This window comes from Pelobates fuscus, chromosome 1 (genome assembly GCF_036172605.1).
Source record: "Pelobates fuscus isolate aPelFus1 chromosome 1, aPelFus1.pri, whole genome shotgun sequence".
In the NCBI taxonomy this organism is placed as follows: domain Eukaryota; kingdom Metazoa; phylum Chordata; class Amphibia; order Anura; family Pelobatidae; genus Pelobates; species Pelobates fuscus.
In genome coordinates this window covers 415,318,250-415,340,492 of record NC_086317.1, presented here as the reverse complement: position 1 = coordinate 415,340,492, position 22,243 = coordinate 415,318,250, and the positions used below count along the sequence as shown (strand labels likewise).

At 43.6% G+C, this 22,243-nt stretch overlaps 1 protein-coding gene across 4 annotated transcripts in view; it reads right to left on the bottom strand.

The window, feature by feature from the left end:
* MAP3K12 (mitogen-activated protein kinase kinase kinase 12) overlaps positions 1–22,243 on the bottom strand; it is a 142,131-nt gene that overhangs the window by 45,923 nt on the left and 73,965 nt on the right. The window contains exon 1 of one of the 4 annotated variants that reach the window (XM_063428455.1): positions 3,417–3,473. The exons of 1 other annotated variant lie outside the window; for it this stretch is intronic. The gene's annotated coding sequence lies outside the window, so the exon portion shown is untranslated. Of the gene's footprint in view, positions 1–185; positions 235–418; positions 452–3,416; positions 3,474–22,243 lie in introns of those variants that run through there. 2 more of the 4 variants (XM_063428458.1, XM_063428457.1) reach the window with 2 other exon arrangements.

The following is a 22,243-nucleotide window of genomic DNA, read 5'->3' as shown; positions in this document are numbered from 1 at the left end:
TAATTATAAGCCACACTGAGATGGAATTTCACTTTACAGGATTAGACAATGCTCTCACTCTCACTATTTACTAATGTATTAAGAGATATAGATGGTTCAAGACTCAGGTATCAAATCAAAAGACTAGATGCAGCCAGATCAATATTCTACTAAATAACCTAGAAAGAAAAAAGTGAAAATCTCACAAGATTGGCACAGGCTTCAGACTGCAGCTTCTAGCCCATAGCAATGAATGCTACATAAGGCTAATCCTTGTAATTCCACAGACAGGAATGCATTATCAGTGTAATTAAGCCGCGTTAAAGCTCTCTCCTTAGATTAGGAAAGTGGAGTCAATGCAGGAGGTGCAGGGGGCCAGTCAGGACACAGGCAGATGGGAGAATTCTGTAGGCGCTGTCCGAGGTGCTGAAATACTCACTACACATTACAACAGCCATGGACAGCGTGAGGGGGGCTCGGAGGAGAGAAAGGACGGACAGGAGGAGGAGGGATAACGAGAGGGAAAGTAACCCCTCGGCTGCCGGAACTGTCTTGCAAACCATATACAGCTCAATGGAGCTCCCCCTCTGTTACAACTGGAGGTAACAATGAGGTAATGAGCAGGAGATGTTACATGTCACAGCGGATACTAACTCACAAAGAACACCGACAAAATAATAATAATAAAATAACAATAATGATTGTTATATAATAATATTAATAATAAGGCAACGTCAGAAACTCTCATCATGCTCAGCCAATTTTAAGGTCAGATGTTACCTATCCTTACAAACGGAGCAGAGCTCAATCTGACTCAATGGGACACATGTTTAAAGAGCAATTCTAGGGCAACGTTCCAAATGTGTAGCTATCACTATGGAAACCAATGGAATGTTTTGATAGCACCATAGTTAGAACGTTGCTTTAAAATTGCTCTTGCAGATAAAATGTATTTTCTTCCAGTACAAAGGCATTGGGATCTACACCTTTTCAATCGCCAAACCGACTCATTTTAGAAATACTCATATTAAGAGCGTTATGGTGTATATGATTATATTGTTACACATATTAAATATTAATTTGCGATGCTCTCATTACAAATCCCTCCAGAAAATCATGCAAGCCTGCCATTACAGGAAGCACATGGACAGTACAACCACTACGTGTTATAAATGAAACAAATACACAAATAAACATACAACTTCAACAACACACAAACACAGGGGCACAATATAAAACGTGTGAATAAAGAGTCGTTCCATTGTCATTGCTATTATTTGTCTCCAATACATGCAGTGTAAACATAGGGGGTATAGGAGGGCTGCCATCCCATGGGCAATGAATATAGGTCAGTAGATGCTTTTTGGGACCAACAGCGGACACTTCATCATAATGATAGAAAAGCCCAGCCACTCCACAACAGTGAACAAATAAACAACAAGGCGAGAACGATAAACATATACAACATAATCACATAAACACACAATGCTATATAAACATAGCAGTACATACTGTACACTTCCACTGTTTATATAAACGTATAAATGCAACATCGTGTATTCAGTAGCACAAAATACAGCCTCATACGCTGCCCCCATATACTGCTCCTTATGTAAATATATATACTGCTCCCTATCTGAATATATATACACTGCTTCCATATACTGCTCCCTATGTTAATATATATACACTGCTTCCATATACTGCTCCCTATGTGAATATATATACACTGCTTCCATATACTGCTCCCTGTGTGAATATATATACACTGCTTCCATATACTGCTTCCTATGTGAATATATATACACTGCCCCATATACTGTTCCCTATGTGAATATATATACAGTGCATCCATATACTGCTCCCTATGTGAATATATAAACACTGCTTCCAAATACTGCTCCCTATGTGAATATACATTTTGCAAACTGGTCGTTCTCTGCAGACTGATGCCTTATATAAAATCAAACATCGCACATACATAATATACAATGTTATACCTATAGGCATACTGCTTATGTTACGTAAACCACACATCTTTAACAAACGGTATCCACTGCAAACACAAAACAAATGTGTACTCTGATTCTGCCACACACATGACAAAGATACAATGGCACATCCATGCACACACAGTGTTGAGTTCATTGCCCCCTTCTCCACACATTACATACAGCATTGCATACACTGTCACATGATGTAAACAACACACATGGGCATATGTCATACCTAGATGGATAGAGTACCGTGCTCTTTGTCTGCTATTTCATGCCATCACACCGCACACACTCACACAACACTGTGTGCCCCTTGTACATATAAATCCATAAAACATGTACACTTTTTCCCCTTTGTACACATACATCCATGTAGCATAAAATACCCTGCCCAGAGAAATATATATATATAAAACATTATAGCAAGTATACTGCCCTCAATGTATCAATATTTAGAACGATACATACTCACTGCGTGGAGTACATTATCCAGTGATAAAAACACCGGTTAGACCTCATTAGATAAAAATATAAACACATGTAGCATTCTGTTCTCCATATATAGCACATACATGTCAAAGTTTGTCCCTGTTACAATACCATCATTCTGTGGTATTTCCTAATTCTGTGTAATTGCTTTATTTAGTTCTGTTTATTATTTGCTGTAAAAGTGGATACCAACACCTGAGAATAAAGACACTGCATTACCGAAACAACAAACAAACCTGAACACTTTGTACATGCGGATCCTAGGTATTATTAAACACCACTCTCTGTGTGTGTCCCACGGTTTATTAAACATTAGGCTGACTGCCTACCAAGCAGCATCGTGTAAATATACACCAAAGAGACATCCCGAACCACTAATAAACACTGCTTCATCGAAGGATGCAATTATTTATCATTTACAACACTCAAACATTCATACACAGCGAAACACACACACACACACACACACACACACTGATTCAGGTATTTCTTTATACAATTCTACAGACACCTTCCAAAATATATGCAAGCACTACTCCCATACACGTGCATATGATTCTTATTTAATTTTATTAGATCACACTTTGCACTTTAAACTCACATATTCGGTGAGATCTATTATTTTTTTCATGACAAGAGGTTATTGAAATCCTGACATACATAGCACGTAAGGGTCAATAATACACCGAGTGTGTATATACCTAAGAATATACTGTGCCCTGTATAAATACAAAACACATAAATGCATAGATACAAACCCCATGCACACACGTGTAAACAATTTACACACACAAACATACACACATGCAGACAGACCTAACACACACCACAGTAGGGAATGATGTACTTTCCCTCCGGTGTGTCCCTGTAAACATAGTCTATCATTGTGTGAATAAAAGCTGCACACACTGCATGCTGTCACTGCCGGCACATCGAAGCCAGAACACATACCGATCCAGCCGCACCGTGTGCCCCAGTCCTCCTCACCCTGCAGCCGTCTAGTTCCTGTGCAGAAGCTGCTTCATCGCCACATGCCCCCCCCCTACACTAATACACCACCACCACCTATAATCTGCTTACAGGCTGCTTCCTTGCCAAAATACCAGCCCAGACCACAGAACTCCCTCCTCCTGCTCTGTGCTGTCTGCCCTGTATAGTTTTGCCAGTGTATGTCCTGTGTGTATATATTGCACTATATATATCTCTCTCTGTCAGTGTATGTCCTGTGTGTATATATTGCACTGTATATCTCTCTCTGTCAGTGTATGTCCTGTGTGTATATATTGCACTGTATATCTATCTCTGTCAGTGTATGTGCTGTGTGTATATATTGCACTGTATATCTCTCTCTGTCAGTGTATGTCATGTGTGTATATATTGCACTGTATATCTCTCTCTGTCAGTGTATGTCCTGTGTGTATATATTGCACTGTATATCTCTCTCTGTCAGTGTATGTGCTGCATGTATATACTGCACTGTATATCTCTCTCTGTCAGTGTATGTGCTGTGTGTATATATTGCACTGTATATCTCTCTCTGTCAGTGTATGTCCTGTGTGTATATATTGCGCTGTATATCTCTCTCTGTCAGTGTATGTGCTGCATGTATATACTGCACTGTATATCTCTCTCTGTCAGTGTATGTCCTGTGTGTATATATTGCACTGTATTTCTCTCTCTGTCAGTGTATGTCCTGTGTGTATATATTGCACTGTATATCTATCTCTGTCAGTGTATGTCATGTGTGTGTATATATTGCACTGTATATCTATCTCTGTCAGTGTATGTGCTGTGTGTATATATTGCACTGTATATCTCTCTCTGTCAGTGTATGTCATGTGTGTATATATTGCACTGTATATCTCTCTCTGTCAGTGTATGTCCTGTGTGTATATATTGCACTGTATATCTCTCTCTGTCAGTGTATGTGCTGCATGTATATACTGCACTGTATATCTCTCTCTGTCAGTGTATGTGCTGTGTGCAGGGGCGTACCTAGAGCATTTGGCACCCGGGGCAGATCCTGGGCTTGGCACCCCCCCCCCCCCCCCCCCCAAAAAAAAAAACCAAAAAAAACAACCTGTAACATCTTTTAAATGTTTTTTTTTTTTTTTATGTATTGAACAAATTTGGAAACTTTGCAAAACCGCTGTCAGCCCCTTCTACAAAACCCTTGTGTGCCCCACCCCCTCCTACAAAACCCCTGTCCCGCCCCGTCTACAAATCCTGTACTGCCCCCCCGTCTACAAAACCCCTGCAACCCCCATCTACAAATCCCCTTATAAAGACTCCTGTCCAATATAAAACCCCTGCCTCTTCTACAAAATCCCTGCAGCCCCACACACACATTTACAGGCAGACAGTCACACACACACACAGTTACAGGCAGACAGTCACACATACAGTCAGAGACAGTCATGCACACAGTTACAGGCAGACAATCATCATATACATTTACACACACACACACGCTCACAGGCAGACAGTCACACACACACACACAGTAAAAGGCAGCAGTCACACACACACACACACACACACACACACACAGTCAGTTACAGGTAGTCACACAGAGTCATAGCCTGGCAGTCACACACAGTTATTGGCAGACAGTCACATATACAGTCACACACACACACACACACACACACACAGTCACAGGCAGAGAGTCACACACACATACACAGTTACAGTCACAGACACAGTTACAGGCAACATCACACAGTCACAGACAGACACACACACACACCGCTACAGGCAGACAGACAGACACACACACAGATACAGGCATGCAGTCACACACACACACACACACACACATACACAGTTACAGGCAGACAGACACACACACACAGTTACAGGCATGCAGTCACACACACAGACACACACAGTTACAGGCATGCAGACACACACAAACGGTTACAGGCATGCAGACACACACACACACACACACACACACAGTTAAAAGAAGTTTTACAGACACAGTCACACACACACTATTACTTACAGACAGGAGCTGGAGGAGGAGTGGATTCACTGGAGTCCTCCTGGAGCCTGTTAGGTGGAGAGGCAGGGATGTCTTCTTGCTGCACCTCCATGTGCAGCAGTAACAGCAGCGGGTAAGGGCCGTATTAAGCCCCGCCCCCGCTGTCGGTTTGGCTCTGCCCTCTATTCTGCTTAGCCCCGCTCCCACTTTCCATCCGTGCGACCAGTTTAGCAGCTCTTATTGTGTGAGCTGTTCTGGCCGCACGGCACCCTAACTAACATAGCAGCAGACAGTCACATGCACACAGTCACAGACAGTCACACACGGTTACAGGCAACATCAAACAGTCACAGGCAGACAGTCACACATACATAGTCACATGCAGACAGTTACACAGTCACACACACAGTTATAGGCAGACAGTTACACACACAGTCAGTTACAGGTAGTCACACAGAGTCATAGCCAGGCAGTCACACACACAGTTATTGGCAGACAGTCACATATACAGTCACACACACACACACAGTCACAGGCAGAGAGTCACACACACATACACAGTTACAGTCACACACACAGTTACAGGCAACATCACACAGTCACAGACAGACACACACACACCGCTACAGGCAGACAGACAGACACACACACAGATACAGGCATGCAGTCACACACACACACACATACACAGTTACAGGCAGACAGACACACACACACACACAGTTACAGGCATGCAGTCACACACACAGACACACACACACATACATACACAGTTACAGGCATGCAGACACACACACAAACACAGTTACAGGCATGCAGACACACACAAACGGTTACAGGCATGCAGACACACACACACACACAGTTAAAGGACGTTTTACAGACACAGTCACACACACACTATTACTTACAGACAGGAGCTGGAGGAGGAGTGGATTCACTGGAGTCCTCCTGGAGCCTGTTAGGTGGAGAGGCAGGGATGTCTTCTTGCTGCACCTCCATGTGCAGCAGTAACAGCAGCGGGTAAGGGCCGTATTAAGCCCCGCCCCCGCTGTCGGTTTGGCTCCGCCCTCTATTCTGCTTAGCCCCGCTCCCACTTTCCATCCGTGCGACCAGTTTAGCAGCTCTTAGTGTGTGAGCTGTTCTGGCCGCACGGCACCCTAACTAACATAGGGCACTGTGCAGCCATAGCTCACACAGTCCCCTCCAGCTCTCAGACCAGGGTCATGGCACCACCCACCCTGGTGGCACCCGGGGCGGACCGCCCCCTCCGCCCCCCCCCTTAGTACGCCACTGGCTGTGTGTATATATTGCACTGTATATCTCTCTCTGTCAGTGTATGTCCTGTGTGTATATATTGCGCTGCATATCTCTCTCTGTCAGTGTATGTGCTGCATGTATATACTGCACTGTATATCTCTCTCTGTCAGTGTATGTCCTGTGTGTATATATTGCACTGTATTTCTCTCTCTGTCAGTGTATGTCCTGTGTGTATATATTGCACTGTATATCTCTCTGTCAGTGTATGTGCTGTGTGTATATATTGCACTGTATTTCTCTCTCTGTCAGTGTATGTCCTGTGTGTATATATTGCACTGTATATCTCTCTCTGTCAGTGTATGTGCTGTGTGTGTATATATTGCACTGTATATCTCTCTCTGTCAGTGTATGTCCTGTGTGTATATATTGCGCTGTATATCTCTCTCTGTCAGTGTATGTGCTGCATGTATATACTGCACTGTATATCTCTCTCTGTCAGTGTATGTGCTGTGTGTATATATTGCACTGTATTTCTCTCTCTGTCAGTGTATGTCCTGTGTGTATATATTGCACTGTATATCTCTCTCTCTGTCAGTGTATGTCCTGTGTGTATATATTGCACTGTATATCTCTCTGTGTCAGTGTATGTCCTGTGTGTATATATTGCACTGTATATCTCTCTCTCTGTCAGTGTATGTCCTGTGTGTATATATTGCACTGTATATCTCTCACTGTCAGTGTATGTCCTGTGTGTATATATTGCACTATATATCTATCTCTGTCAGTGTATGTCCTGTGTGTATATATTGCACTGTATATCTCTCTGTGTCAGTGTATGTCCTGTGTGCATATATTGCACTGTATATCTCTCTCTGTCAGTGTATGTCCTGTGTGTGTGTATATTGCACTGTATCTCTCTCTCTCTGTCAGTGTATGTCCTGTGTGTGTATATTGCACGGTATCTCTCTCTCTCTGTGTCAGTGTATGTCCTGTGTGTATATATTGCACTGTATATCTCTCACTGTCAGTGTATGTCCTGTGTGTATATATTGCACTATATATCTATCTCTGTCAGTGTATGTCCTGTGTGTATATATTGCACTGTATATCTCTCTGTGTCAGTGTATGTCCTGTGTGCATATATTGCACTGTATATCTCTCTCTGTCAGTGTATGTCCTGTGTGTGTGTATATTGCACTGTATCTCTCTCTCTCTGTCAGTGTATGTCTTGTGTGTATAATTGCCCTTTTAACTGAACTGGGAATACATTTTTACTGTGGGCAAAACAATATGATCGGAGAAAGATCCGTCCCACAGTTTATACGTCACGGCGTTACGACGCAGGTAGCGTCGTGACGTCATCGAAAAGAGACGGAAGCCGCAAGAATGCACGCCGAATTGGATGATGCGGCCACGCCGTCGGGATTCAGAACGGAAGCTCCATGACGTCAGGACGGACGAAAAAAGGGCGCCAAATTTGAAGACATTTAAACCGAAGAAGGAAAGGTGAAAGTAGGACTTTTGAAAAAGGCTTTAGCCGAAACGCGTTAAGTCTGATTTGCACAAAGTGGACTTTTTAGACAGAATTGCATTTTAATTGTTTTTTACCAACTGCTTTAGAAAGTGTGTTTAATAAATTGTTTGCAATATTTTTCCTGCATCCTGTAAAAAAAGCAACAACACCCTGAAAGACCTCGAAGAAGGAACAGTTTGGAGTCTGATTTCCACGTGTATTCACCTATTATACGTCTAGTCTGAGCCAGCTTTTACTAAGTGGCTCAAGACCATGTGAGTGTAACCTTTACTCAATTAAGTTACACTGCTAATTTGTACGTTATTACCCTATGTTGTGGTTTTCTATGTTTTAACCTACAGGATTTTAAAGCAAGTGTACAAAAGGGTAAAGTGTCATTTTCATTAAGAGTGCTCTCACCATTTAAGTTTTTTCACTGTATGGTATATGTTTTATGTGAATAAGTGACTCACATAGGTGATAGTAGCACCATTGTTTTTAATCTTTTAACTTTATTTTATCTTATATTTGCATATATTGCACTGTATATCTCTCTGTGTCAGTGTATGTCCTGTGTGTATATATTGCACTGTATATCTCTCTCTCTGTCAGTGTATGTGCTGTTTGTATATATTGCACTGTATATCTCTCTCTGTCAGTGTATGTCCTGTGTGTATATATTGCACTGTATATCTCTCTCTGTCAGTGTATGTCCTGTGTGTATATATTGCACTGTATATCTCCCTCTGTCAGTGTATGTGCTTTGTGTATATATTGCATTGTATATCTCTTTTAGTGTATGTTCAGTATATGCTCACCTTGTGCTCTAGCTGTTCAGTATATGCTCACCTTGTGCTCTAGCTGTCCATTCTGTAAGTTGAGTGCCTCATGCCCTGCATTAAATGCTTTATGTTTCTTGGCATCCCTGTCTGTCTGTGCTGTATACCTGTCCCTTTCTCATGGGCTGTCTCTCACGTGTGATTGTCTAATTCCACTATGATGCCTGTCCTGTGTATCTGTTCCTTTCCTTTGTGTTATGTGTCCTGTATACATGTCCCTTTACTTTTTATATTCTATCCTCCATTCACTATTTTCGTTGAATTGTAAATGTCATATCAGCTTTGTAATGGTACTGCATAAAGTAGAGCACAGGGTCATTATAGCGCATGTTATGAAAGCACTCGTATTGATACCATGACATACAATGGTGTGCCCCAAATTTTAAAGGAACACTACAGCTCTTGGAATACAAACATGTGTTCCTTACAGTCACTATAATGCCTCCATACCTATGTTGGTGTCCATCTCCCCTTGCAGGAATTTAAAAGGTAAGCTTTACTTACCTTACATCTCACGGCAGACTGGTCTGTACTGCCGCTCTACCTCCCTGTCTGAGGGTATCAAGATTGATGTTGGGAGGCTAGTGCGCATGTGCAGCAAAACACTGCCCCAATCAAATGCTCTCTATGAAAATACTTTGTGGTGTAACCAAGCTTAACTCAGGCTCCTTTTTATAGCCCAACTTGAGGCCAAACCAGTGCAATTTCTCGGCACACTCCACTCCCATTACCCAGCGAGGGATAAAACTCAAGTAATATGCTGAGTGTATGCACTTTAATTTCATTTAACTCTACAGAGGTATAACTAGGGTAACAAGGGTAGCTGGCATCTGGGATGGATTTCATGTTGGCATCAACCTTATCCAGAAGATAAAATGCAAATATGACACCCTAAGCATCAGAGCATATGATAGTGGTTAGGGGCCAGGGAAGGCCACAGGTTCAGTAAACGTTTTTTGTCAAACTATTTTAACGTTTCTACATGAGTAAACTATAAGCTTCCCTTCAACAAAAGTCAGAGTTCAGAAATTAGCATTCTACAGCACTAAACCTCATGGTAACTTGTGAGATACCAATAAGGCTGTGACAAGGATATGACCAGGATAAACATAAAACTCACACATATGAAAGAGTTGATTGATCAGCAAAATAAGTGGCTTAACTTGAGGCCAAACCAGTACATTCTCTCGCCACCTTCTCATAACATGACATTAAATATGTATACTCACACAGCAATAGCTGAGCTACAGTAATAAGAATAAAATACTACAGGTGATACTTGAAAAATTAGAATATCGTGCAAAAGTTCATTTATTTCAGTAATGCAACGTAAAAGGGGAAACTAATATATGAGATAGAAGCATTACATGCAAAGCAAGATAGTTCAAGCCGTGATTTGTCATAAGTGCGATGATTATGGTTTACAGCTCATGAAAACCCCAAATCCACAATCTCAGTAAATTAGAATATCGTGAAAAGGTGCAATATTCTAGGCTCACAGTGTCCCACTCTACTCAGCTAAGTAAACCATAACACCTGCAAAGGGTTTCTGAGCCTTTAAATGGTCTCTCAGTCTGGTTCAGAAGGAATCACAATCACGGGGAAGACTGCTGACCTGACAGTTGTGCAGAAAACCATCATTGACACCCTCAATAAGGAGGGAAAGCCTCAAAAGGTAATTGCAAAGGAAGTCGGATGTTCCCAAAGTGCTGTATCAAAGCACATTAATAGAAAGTTTTGAGGAAGGGAAAAGTGTGGAAGAAAAAGGTGCACAAGCAGCAGGGATGACCGCAGCCTGGAGAGGATTGTCAGGAAAAGGCCATTCAAAAGTGTTGGGGACTTTCACAAGGAGTGGACTGAGGCTGGAGTCAGTGCATCAAGAGCCACCACACACAGACAGATCCTGGACATGGGCTTCAGATGTCGTATTCCTCTTGTCAAGCCGCTCCTGAACAACAAACAACGTCAGAAGCGTCTTACCTGGGCTAAAGAAAAACAGACCTGGTCTGTTGCTCAGTGGTCCAAAGTCCTCTTTTCTGATGAGAACAATTTTTGCATCTCATTTGGAAACCAAGGACAAAGAGTCTGGAGGAAGAATGGAGAGGCACACACTGAAAGATGCTTGAAGTCCAGTGTGAAGCTTCCACAGTCTATGTTGATTTGGGGAGCTATGTCATCTGCTGGTGTTGGTCCACTGTGCTTCATTAAGTCCAGGGTCAACACAGCCGTATACTAGGAGATTTTGGAGCACTTCATGCTTCCTTCCGCAGACGAGCTTTATGGGGATGCTGACTTAATTTTCCAGCAAAACTTGGCACTTGCCCACACTGCCAAAAGCACCAAAGCCTGGTTCAATGACTGTGGGATTACTGTGCTTGATTGGCCAGCAAACTCTCCTGACTTGAACCCCATAGAGAATCTAAAGATGAGAGACATGAGACCGAAAATGCAGAAGAGCTGAAGGCCGCTATTGAAGCATCCTGGTCTTTCATAACACCTCAGCAGTGCCACAGGCTGATAGCTTCCATGCCATGCTGCCAGGGCCGGATTAACATAGGGGCTGATGGAGCTGCAGCTCCAGGCCCAGGTCCAGGCCCATGGAATAGGCCCATTGATTTAAAAAAAAAAAAAAATTTTTTTTTTTTTTTTACACACTACTTTTTGGGTTGCCAGGTATTTCTCATGTATTTCTTATGGTTGCCAGGTATTTCTCAAAAGTATTTCCCAGGTATTTTAGGCTGCCTAGCCGGTGCCGGTATTGCAGTAATACCGGCAATACAAATGTCTGTCTCAGTATAAACAGAGATTATTCTGCAATACCAGCGGCGGCCAGTATGGAGAGAGGCAGGGATAAGAAGTTACAGCATCTCCCTCCCTGCCTCTCTCTACTCACTGATCCGCAGGGGAGCAGCTCTGCACAGAGAGTCCAGACAGCAGGTTCAAACCTGCGAGACATGGGGGCAGTGAGAGACTTGGGGACGCTGAGACATTGGGACACTGGGAGACATAGGGACACTGGGGAACATGGGGACCCTGAGACACAATGGCCCCATGTCTCACAGTGGCCCCTAGTCTCTCAGTGTCCATATGTCTCCCAGCCAGTGTCTCTCATTGTCCCCGTGTCTCCCAGTGTCCCTGGTGTCTCTCAGTGTCCCATGTCTCCCAGTATACCTGGTGTCTCTCAGTGTCCCTAGTGTCTGTGTCCCTAGTCTCCCAGAGTGCCCTAGTCTCTAAGTGTCCCCATGTATCTCAGTGTCCCCAATGTCTCCCAGTGCCTCAGTGTTCCCAAGTCTCACAGTGTCCCAATGTCTCTAAGTGTCCCCTAGTGTCCTAGTGATATCGGGACACTGGGCGACATGGGGACACAGAGACATGGAGACACTGGGGGACACAGGGAGACATGGGGACACTGGGCGACTTTAAGACTTGGGAGATATGGGGCACTCCCAGTGTCCCCGTGTCTCCCAGCCAGTGTCCTTAGTATCTCAGTATCTCCATGTCCCCCAGTATCTCCATGTCTCTCAGTGTCAGTATTGTGCCACTGTCCCTAGTCTCCCAGTGTCTAAGTGTCCCAATGTCTCCCAGTGTCCCCATGTCTCCTAGTGTCTCAGTGTCCCCTAGTATAAAATAAAAAATCTCAGGCACTCACTGTGATAGATTTAAGCAGGTTTATTGGACACCGCAACGTTTTGACCTGTACCCAGGTCTCCAGTGTCCCCTATATATCACAGTGTCCCCTATGTATCAGAGTTTCTCAGTGCCCCATGTCTCCCAGTGTCTCTGGTGTCTCCCAGTGTCCAGTGTCTCAGTAGCCCTAGTCTCTCAGAATCCCCTAGTATCCCAGTGTCCACATGTCTCACAGTGCCCCCAAGTGTCTCAGTGTCTCCTAGTATAAAAGAAAAAAATCTCAAGCACTCACTGTGATAGATTTAAGCAGGTTTATTGCAATGTTTTGACCTGTACCCAGTTCTTTATTGAGTCTCCTGTGTCCCCTGTATATCACAGTGTCCCCTATGTATCACAGTGTCTCAGTGCCCCATGTCTCCCAGTGTCCCCTCACGTCTCATAGTCATCCAGTGTCCCCAAGAGTCTCAGTGTCCCTAGGTCTCCCAGTGTCCCAATGTATCTCAATGTCCCCTAGTGTCCTAGTGACATGGGGACACTGGGAGACATAGGGACGCAGACACTGAGGGACTGGGAGACATGGGGACACAGACATGTCCCCTTTTTGTGTATGTTCGCCCTTTTTGGCAGTTCTGGTTATGTGATTTGTGTCAGTGGCCCACCCTTTTATCCCATCCATAGACTTACTGCTTTACTGGACACTGCTGTTAGGGGGTATGGTATAGGACGGGTTTGCTTGAAAGATGAAAGCATGAGATTAGCATAGGGTATGTGTTTTCTCATAGCTGCATCCTATGAGTTTCCCTCCAGCACCATCTCCATCAGATACATGATGCTTAGCAGGTAGGGCTGTTTTAGTGTTGTTGGTCAATAAGATTTTGTAATTAGGCCCATCATAATTGTCAGCACCAGGCCCACTGGGCTCTTAATCTGGCCCTGCACGCCGCATTGAGGCAGTAATTGCTGCAAAAGGGGCCCAAACAAAGTACTGAGTCCATATGCATGCTTATACTTTTCAGACCTCCAATATTGTTCTATGTACACTCCTTGTTTTATTGATTGCATGTAATATTCTAATTTACTTAGATTGTGGATTTGGGGTTTTCATGAGCTGTAAGCCATAATCATTGCACTTATGACCAATCACGGCTTAAACTATCTTGCTTTGCATGTAATGCTTCTATCTCATATATTAGTTTCCCCTTTTACGTTGCATTACTGAAATAAATGAACTTTTGCACGATATTCAAATTTTTCGAGTATCACCTGTATAGTTAATTCATAAAATTGGTATTTTGTAACCAAAAACCTCTCTATTGCTATGGTCCAGAGGCCTCCTTGCCATCGCTCTGCTGTGAGTGAAGATATGCCAGGACTGAGGGTATTCTAGGGTCACTGTAATGTGAATTTATCCCTCCAGAACCCTGTGATACCCTCGATCACACTTCATATTCAGTATTAATGTTGTGGTGCCCTCACCTAATATTCAGGATTAATACTTCCATTAAGGGCTATGTAAGGGAAAGCCAAAGTTAAGGTAGCCAGAAAGCAGATAAAATAACCCAAAGCCAAGTCAGGGATACGAGACACCAGAGTCAATGTAAAACTAGCAATGGTCTATAACTGACATATTTAAGGGAAGGAAACCACAACAGGACATTATATTGAGGCTAAAATGGCCTTTTATAGTTTTTACCAAGTGTCAGAAACTTCACAGAATAATGGTCGTGTGAAGTTTCCATTATCAGTTTTCGATTATAAAACTGAATGTCGTTGGAAAAGCTGCGGGCTACAAGGTGAGAACTTGTGATGGTTGTATGTCCTGTGTTCTCAGCATTTGTTTTGTCTACATAGTATCTGTATCTCTCTGCGCTGCCTACCCAGGACCTTACCTTCACTGTGCTGTCTATCCATATACCTATCTATTTGTGCTGTCAGCTCAGCATATGTCCATATCAGTGCAGCCTGCACTTCCTCCTGAAGCTGTCCTTTAGCCCCCTGTCTGTGCTGGTTGTCCTGCTTCCCCGGTCTGTGCTGTCTGTCCTGCTTCCCCTCTATGTGCTGTCTGTCCTGCATCCTCTCTCTGTGCTGTCTGTCCTGCATCCCCTCTCCACGTTGTCTGTCCTGCATCTTCTCTCTGTGCTGTCTGTCCTGCATTCCCTCTCCATGTTGTCTGTCCTGCATTCCCTCTCTATGCTGTATGTCCTGCGTCCCCTGTCCATGTTGTCTGTCCTGTGTCCCCTCTCTATGCTGTATGTCCTGCGTCCCCTGTCCATGTTGTCTGTCCTGTGTCCCCTCTCTGCTTTGTCAGTTTTGCATCCCCCTTTCTGTGCTATATGTCTTGCGTCACCTCTCCTTGCTGTCTGTCATGCATCCACTCTCTGCATTGTCTGTCGTGTATTCCCTCTCTGTGAGGCATCTCCTCTCTTTGCTGCCTGTCCTGAACCCCCTCTCTGTGCTGTCCACTGCGTTCCCTTGTCGCACGGTCTGTCCTGCATCCCCTCTCTGTGCTGTCTGTCTGCATCGCCTTTCTGTGCTGTTTTGCTTGTGTTCCCTCTCTTTGCTTTCTGTCCTGCGTTCCCTCTTTGCACTGTTTGTCCTGTATTTCCTCTCTGTGCTGTTTGTCCTGCATCCCCTCTCTGCATTGTCTATCATGTATTCCCTCTCTTTGCAGCATTTCCTCTATTTGCTGTCTGTCCTGAATCCTCTCTATTCTGTCTGTCTTGCATCCTGTATCTGTGCTGTCTGCCCTGCATCCTCTATCTGTTCTGTCTGTCCTGCAGCCCCTCTGTGCTGTCTGTCCATCATCCTTTACCTGTGCTGTTTGTCTTGCATTCCATCTTTCTGCTGTCTGTCCTGCGTTCCCTCTCTATTCTGTCTGTCCTGCATCCCATCTTTGTGCTGTCTGTCCTGTGTTCCCTCTCTGTGCTGTCTCTCCTGCATCCTCTACCTGCGCTGTCTGTCCTGCATCCCCTCTGTGCTGTCTGTCCTGCATCCTCTATCTGTGCTGTCTGTCCTGCATCCCATCTCTGTGCTGTCTGTCCTGCATTCCCTCTTTGTGCTGTCTGTCCTGCGTTCCCTTTCTATTCTGTCTGTCCTGCATCCCATCTCCGCGCTGTCTGTCCTGCATCCTCTCTGCTGTCTGTCCTGCATCCTCTCTGTGCTGTCTGTCCTGCAAACTCTATCTGTGCTGTCTGTCCTGCATCCTCTCTGTGCTGTCTGTCCTGCATACTCTATCTGTGCTTAATGTCCTGCATCCCATCTCTGTCCTGCGTTCCCTCTCTGTGCTGTCTGTCCTGCATTCTCTATATGTGCTATCTGTCCTGCATTCCCTCTTTGTGCTGTCTGTCCTGCGTTCCCTTTCTATTCTGTCTGTCCTGCATCCCATGTCCGCGCTGTCTTTCCTGCATCCTCTCTGCTGTCTGTCCTGCATCCTCTCTGTGCTGGTCTATCTTGCATACTCTATCTGTGCTGTCTGTCCTGCATTCCCTCTTTGTGCTGTCTGTCCTGCGTTCCCTTTCTATTCTGTCTGTCCTACATCCCATCTCCGCGCTGTGTGTCCTGCATCCTCTCTGCTTTCTGTCCTGCATCCTCTCTGTGCTGGTCTATCCTGCATACTGTTTTTGTGCTGTCTGTCCTGCATTCCCTCTTTGTGCTGTCTGTCCTGCATTCCCTTTCTATTCTGTCTGTCCTGCATCCCATCTCCGCGCTGTCTGTCCTGCATCCTCTCTGCTGTCTGTCCTGCATCCTCTCTGCTGTCTGTCCTGCATCCTCTCTGTGCTGGTCTATCTTGCATACTCTATCTGTGCTCTCTGTCCTGCATTCCCTCTTTGTGCTGTCTGTCCTGCGTTCCCTTTCTATTCTGTCTGTCCTGCATCCCATCTCCGCGCTGTGTGTCCTGCATCCTCTCTGCTTTCTGTCTTGCATCCTCTCTGTGCTGGTCTATCCTGCATACTGTTTTTGTGCTGTCTGTCCTGCATTCCCTCTTTGTGCTGTCTGTCCTGCGTTCCCTTTCTATTCTGTCTGTCCTGCATCCCATCTCCGCGCTGTCTGTCCTGCATCCTCTCTGCTGTCTGTCCTGCATCCTCTCTGTGCTGTTCTATCCTGCATACTCTATCTGTGCTGTCTGTCCTGCATCCCATCTCTATCCTGCATTCCCTCTCTGTGCTGTCTGTCCTGCATCCTCTCTGTGCTGTCTTTCCTGCATACTCTATCTGTGCTGTCTGTCCTGCATTCCCTCTCTGTGCTGTCTGTCCTGCATTCCCTCTCTGTGCTGTCTGTCCTGCATTCCCTCTCTGTGCTGTCTGTCCTGCATCTTCTCTGTGCTGTCTTTCCTGCATACTCTATCTGTGCTGTCTGTCCTGCATCCATCTCCGCACTGTCTGTCCTGCATCCTCTCTGCTGTCTGTCCTGCATCCTCTCTGTGCTGGTCTTTCCTGCATACTCTATATGTGCTGTCTGTCCTGCATTCCCTCTTTGTGCTGTCTGTCCTGCGTTCCCTTTCTATTCTGTCTGTCCAGCATCCCATCTCCGCGCTGTCTGTCCTGCATCCTCTCTGCTGTCTGTCCTGCATCCTCTCTGTGCTGTCTGTCCTGCATTCCCCTTTCTATGCTCTCTGTCCTGCATTCCCTCTTTGTGCTGTCTGTCCTGCATCCTCTCTGTGCTGTCTGTCCTGCGTTCCCTTTCTATTCTGTCTGTCCTGCATCCCATCTCCGCGCTGTCTGTCCTGCATCCTCTCTGCTGTCTGTCCTGCATCCTCTCTGCTGTCTGTCCTGCATCCTCTCTGTGCTGTCTGTCCTGCATTCCCCTTTCTATGCTCTCTGTCATACAGGCAGTGTAGACTGTAAAGCACGTACATTCATTAAAACACCAAATTGCAGAAAAAGGAAAAATGAATTGTAGCACGATAAAGGCCAAATTAAAAATTTTAGGCAAAAAGTGCTAAAAAAAATCACAGTCTCAGCTATACTCACATTTTTTTCTGTTAGAGCCTAAAGATTTGATTGTATTAACTGTTACACAGCTACCTCTCTGCCATCCCACTGTCACTCAGTGCTGTTTACCTGATTTATTTTTCCTTCTTCGCCTCATGCAAACCTGCACCAGTTTTTATTTTGTCTGTATATTTACTATATTCCTTAATGCAGCTATAACACTATCTCCTCCTCTATCCCTCTCCATATCTTCACCCGGTCTCAATCACTAATTTACTAATAAAAACCGTGTGCACCCCATTAACTGCTAAGAAGGGGGGGAACGGAGAAGAAAGAAAAGAGGACTTTGTTTTCTGGTCTCGATATCGGATATCACAGCATCGCTGAAGGTGAACCTAGCGAATCTGTCTGCACCCTTCTGACATCATCATACCAACATCAAGGGGGAAGGAACACAGACGGAAAAAAGAGGAGGACGGCGAAAAGAATGAAGATGTGGAGAGAGAAGGAGGAGAAGATGAGCTAAAGCCATACAGAAGACAGAGAGGTGGTAAGATTGTGTGGAAAGGGGAGTACAGGAGTGTGGGGATAGGAGTGAATGGACATGGCTGGGAGAATGGAAGGGGTGAATATTTCATTAGATTTAGTACAAGTAGGAGAGGGCTAGGCAGAAATCATCACTGGGCTATGGGCTTTGAGCTGCAGAGAGTTGCAGATTTGGGCTCTCGTTGCAATTTAATTCATGCTCAGTCGTTTTGTCTTTAGTTTACTGAGCATGATGGGAAATGAAGTCCAAAGCCGCAGGAGTCTGATGAATTTGTGACGGTCACTGTATTCCGTGGCAAACCCAAACCGTATGGTTAAATCGTTCACCATCAGGTTTATTCACCGACAGGGTTTTTCACTAAAGTGTGAATTGTCAGGAATGCAAAGGGATTTAAAAAAAAAAATATAGGCAGAAATAGCCAAATTAGAATAAAAGTCAGCTACTTTTTAAATTCAGCTATTTTGGCCTGAAATTTGCAATTCACAGTTTAGTGACTAGCCAGGTATTTTGCTACATAGTTACATAGGCTGAAAAGAGACAGGTGTCCATAAAGTTTAGCCTTCCCCACATCTGGTTTTTGTTGAATTATGGTAATAAGATAAAATGAAAATATGCTTGTACGGTATGGAAAACCACAACCAAAATTTCTTTTGCTTGTCCACTTTATTTAAATATTTGCTAAATATATGAAAAATGGTCCTTTTTACCTGTAGGTCTTTCAGCAAATGAAATATAATTCCCGATATCCATCAAAATCAACTGGTAAAAATTGAATTAGAAATAAGTGAAATTATGTAAAACGCCATTCAATGCAACAAGCCTGCTTAAATATGATTTTGCACTTTAACCCCTTAAGGACGGAGGCAATTGTCCAAGTTCAGACCAAATCCAAGACAAAACGTAGACGTTTAACTATATGTCTGTTCAACCATAATTTACATATTTCATATTAAGTGCACCTACACTTATTATATATCATTTTGTTCAGGAGAATCAGGACTTTCATTTCACATCAAATATTTATATATGAAACATAATTTAATCTAAATAAAAAAAATGAAAATGTGAGAAATTTAGAAATGTTGTTATTTTTCAACTTTTGCATAGCATTTTAACTGTGGAAGTCATAGTATTGTTAGCATCAGCGTTTAACAGACAATCCCTTGTATACCAAGTAAATGGACAGAGGTGTTCAGCCTCTATGTCTGATTTTTTTATGAAGTATATTCAATGTCCTGAAGTAAAAGTCAGAGTAGAGGTGAAACCCAGAAGATAAAAAAATAAGGATATTTCCAGACAGTTCAAAGTGGTACAGATCTTCCTTAGTAATTTTTCTTTCGTCTGGTGTGTAATTGTATCCAACCTTAAAAAAGGCATACAGACATAGTGTGAAAAAGTAACAATTTATTGAATACACTTAAAAATCCCCCCTTCATAAAAACTCGTGGGCTGCCCAAGAATCATCATACCGACGAGTACACCGTATTGTACTTCTGCTTTCTTTGTGATACTTAGAAATAAGTCTCACAATATTATCTTGTAAGAGTTTTTATGAAGGGGAGATTTTTAAGTGTATTCAATAAATTGTTACTTTTTCACACTATGTCTGTTATTCTTGTTTGAATTTTGAATACTTGGGAAGGTATTTAAGTATCTGGCAGTTTGTTGTTATATTAGAGCATTTACACTGATGCGGTGCCGTTGTCCTGTCGCCTTAGCAGAAACTCCCCCCCAAAGCATAATGTTTCCACCTCAATGTTTGACGGTGGTGATGGTGTTCTTGAGGTCATAGGCAGCATTCTTCCTCCTATAAACAGGGCGAGGTGAGTTGATGCCAAAGAGCTCGATTTTGGTCTCATCTGACCACAACACTTTCACCCAGTTCTCCTCTCAATCATTCAGATGTTCATTGGCAAACTTTAGATGGGCCTGTACCTGTGCTTCCTTGAGCAGGGGGACCTTGCGGGCGCTGCAGGATTTCAGTCCTTCACAGCGTAGTGTGTTAACAATTGTTTTCTTGGTGACTATGGTCCCAGCTTCCTTGAGATCAATAACAAGGTCCTCCCATGTAGTTCTGGGCTGATTCCTCACCGTTCTCATAATCAGTGAAACTCCACGAGGTGAGATCTTGCATGGAGCACCAAACCGAGGGAGACTGACAGTTATTTTCTGTTTCTTCCATTTGCGAATAATCACACCAACTGTTGTCACCTTCTCACCAAGCTGCTTGGCGATGGTCTTGTAGCCCATTCCAGCCTTGTGTAGGTCTGCAATCTTGTCTCTGACATCCTTGGACAGCTCTTTGGTCTTGGCCATGGTGGAGAGTTTGGAATCTGATTGATTGATTGCTTCTGTGGACAAGTGTCTTTTATACAGGTAACGAGCTGAGATTAGGAGCACTCCCTCTCCTAATCTCAGCTTGTTACCTGTATAAAAGACACCTGGGAGACAGAAATCTTGCTGATTGATAGGGGATCAAATACTTATTTTTCCCTCATTGACATGCAAATCAATTTATAACTTTTTTGACATGCTTTTTTCAGATTTTTTGTTTGTCATTATGTCTCTCACTGTTAAAATACACCTACCATTAAAATTATAGACTGATCATTTCTTTGTCAGTAGCCAAACGTTCAAAATCAGCAGGGGATCAAGTACTTCCCCCCTCACTCTACATATAGCCAAACGTTCAAAATCAGCAGGGGATCAAGTACTTCCCCCCTCACTCTACATATAGCTCACCTGTCAGTCTGCAGCCACTAAAGATCGCCCCAGGTTGTGAGTAATACCTGGTCTCCACGATGTAAACTGGGCTTTAACCTTCCATGAAAATGCATGGACGTTCCATGCTGTCTTAACATCACTAATGCCCACTATTTCATTTATTTATGGAACGTCCTACTGTTGTCCTTAATAGTTTTTGCAAAATAAATGTATACGTTAACACAGGTAGCTAATGTCACCACCCCATAGCTCTACCCTTTATGTCCCTCCCTTCCAAACTGTGTTTCCCCAATAATATAATTGTACATATAATCAGAAAACACATTTTCTGGGAGCTGTAACTCAGCTATCAACTTTCAAAAGTATAAAGCTGATAACTTAAAGGAACACTATAGGGTCAGGAACACAAACATGTATTCCTGACCCTATAGTGCTAAACCCACCATTTAGGTGTCATGCCCCCCACTTAGCCCCCTTAAAAGCAATTAAAACTCACCTTATTTCCAGCACCGCGCGGGTCTGCTGGCACTGGCCCCGCCCCCTTGGTGACATCCTCAGAATTGCTGAAGATGGCAAATGCAGTTTGGCCAATCAGCACCTCCTCATAGAGATGCGTTAAATCAATGCATCTCCATGAGGAAAATGCAGCGTAGAGATGCTGAACGGCAGTGCTGCCTACTGTGCAGCACTGCCACAGGAAGCACCTCCAGTGGCTATCTGAGGAGTGGCCACTTGGAGGTGTCCCTAGGAACAATAGGAAGTTGTTATAGATTTAAACTTAACCATAATAGATTTAGACGTAACTTAAGATCCAAAAACTAAATAAGCAAATTAGAAATGTATTTGATAAAACAAAATTACACTGAATGTTCTATGCCAACACTAGACATTTTGGAACTGGTAATGTAATAGAATAGCCTGCATCCAGAAAATGAACTTATTTTTGTAGTATTGTGAGCATCTAAGGACTTACATTTCAGTCTCTCTCACTCTTTTTATCCTTATCTCTAGGGAGGGTAGTATTTAATAAGGGCTTTGGATGCCCCACTTAATGAAACATCATGCATTAAACCAAACACTTTAATAACGCCAAACGTGGTAGAATAGCACTAAGGAGGCTGTGTCAAGCATTCTAAGTGCTACATCACTGGACCTGCTGTGAATCAGAACTATGCAATGCCGACTTTTGATGCCGACCATGATTTTAATCTTCATTTTTAGGTTTAATTTCCAGCATTTGAAGCAGCATGACAAACACCCAAAGAAATGCTCCACAGTGGGGATTATTTACTAAATGGTGTATAGTAGTCTCACTTCACTAACCTGCATTACACAAAGTTTACCCAACTCT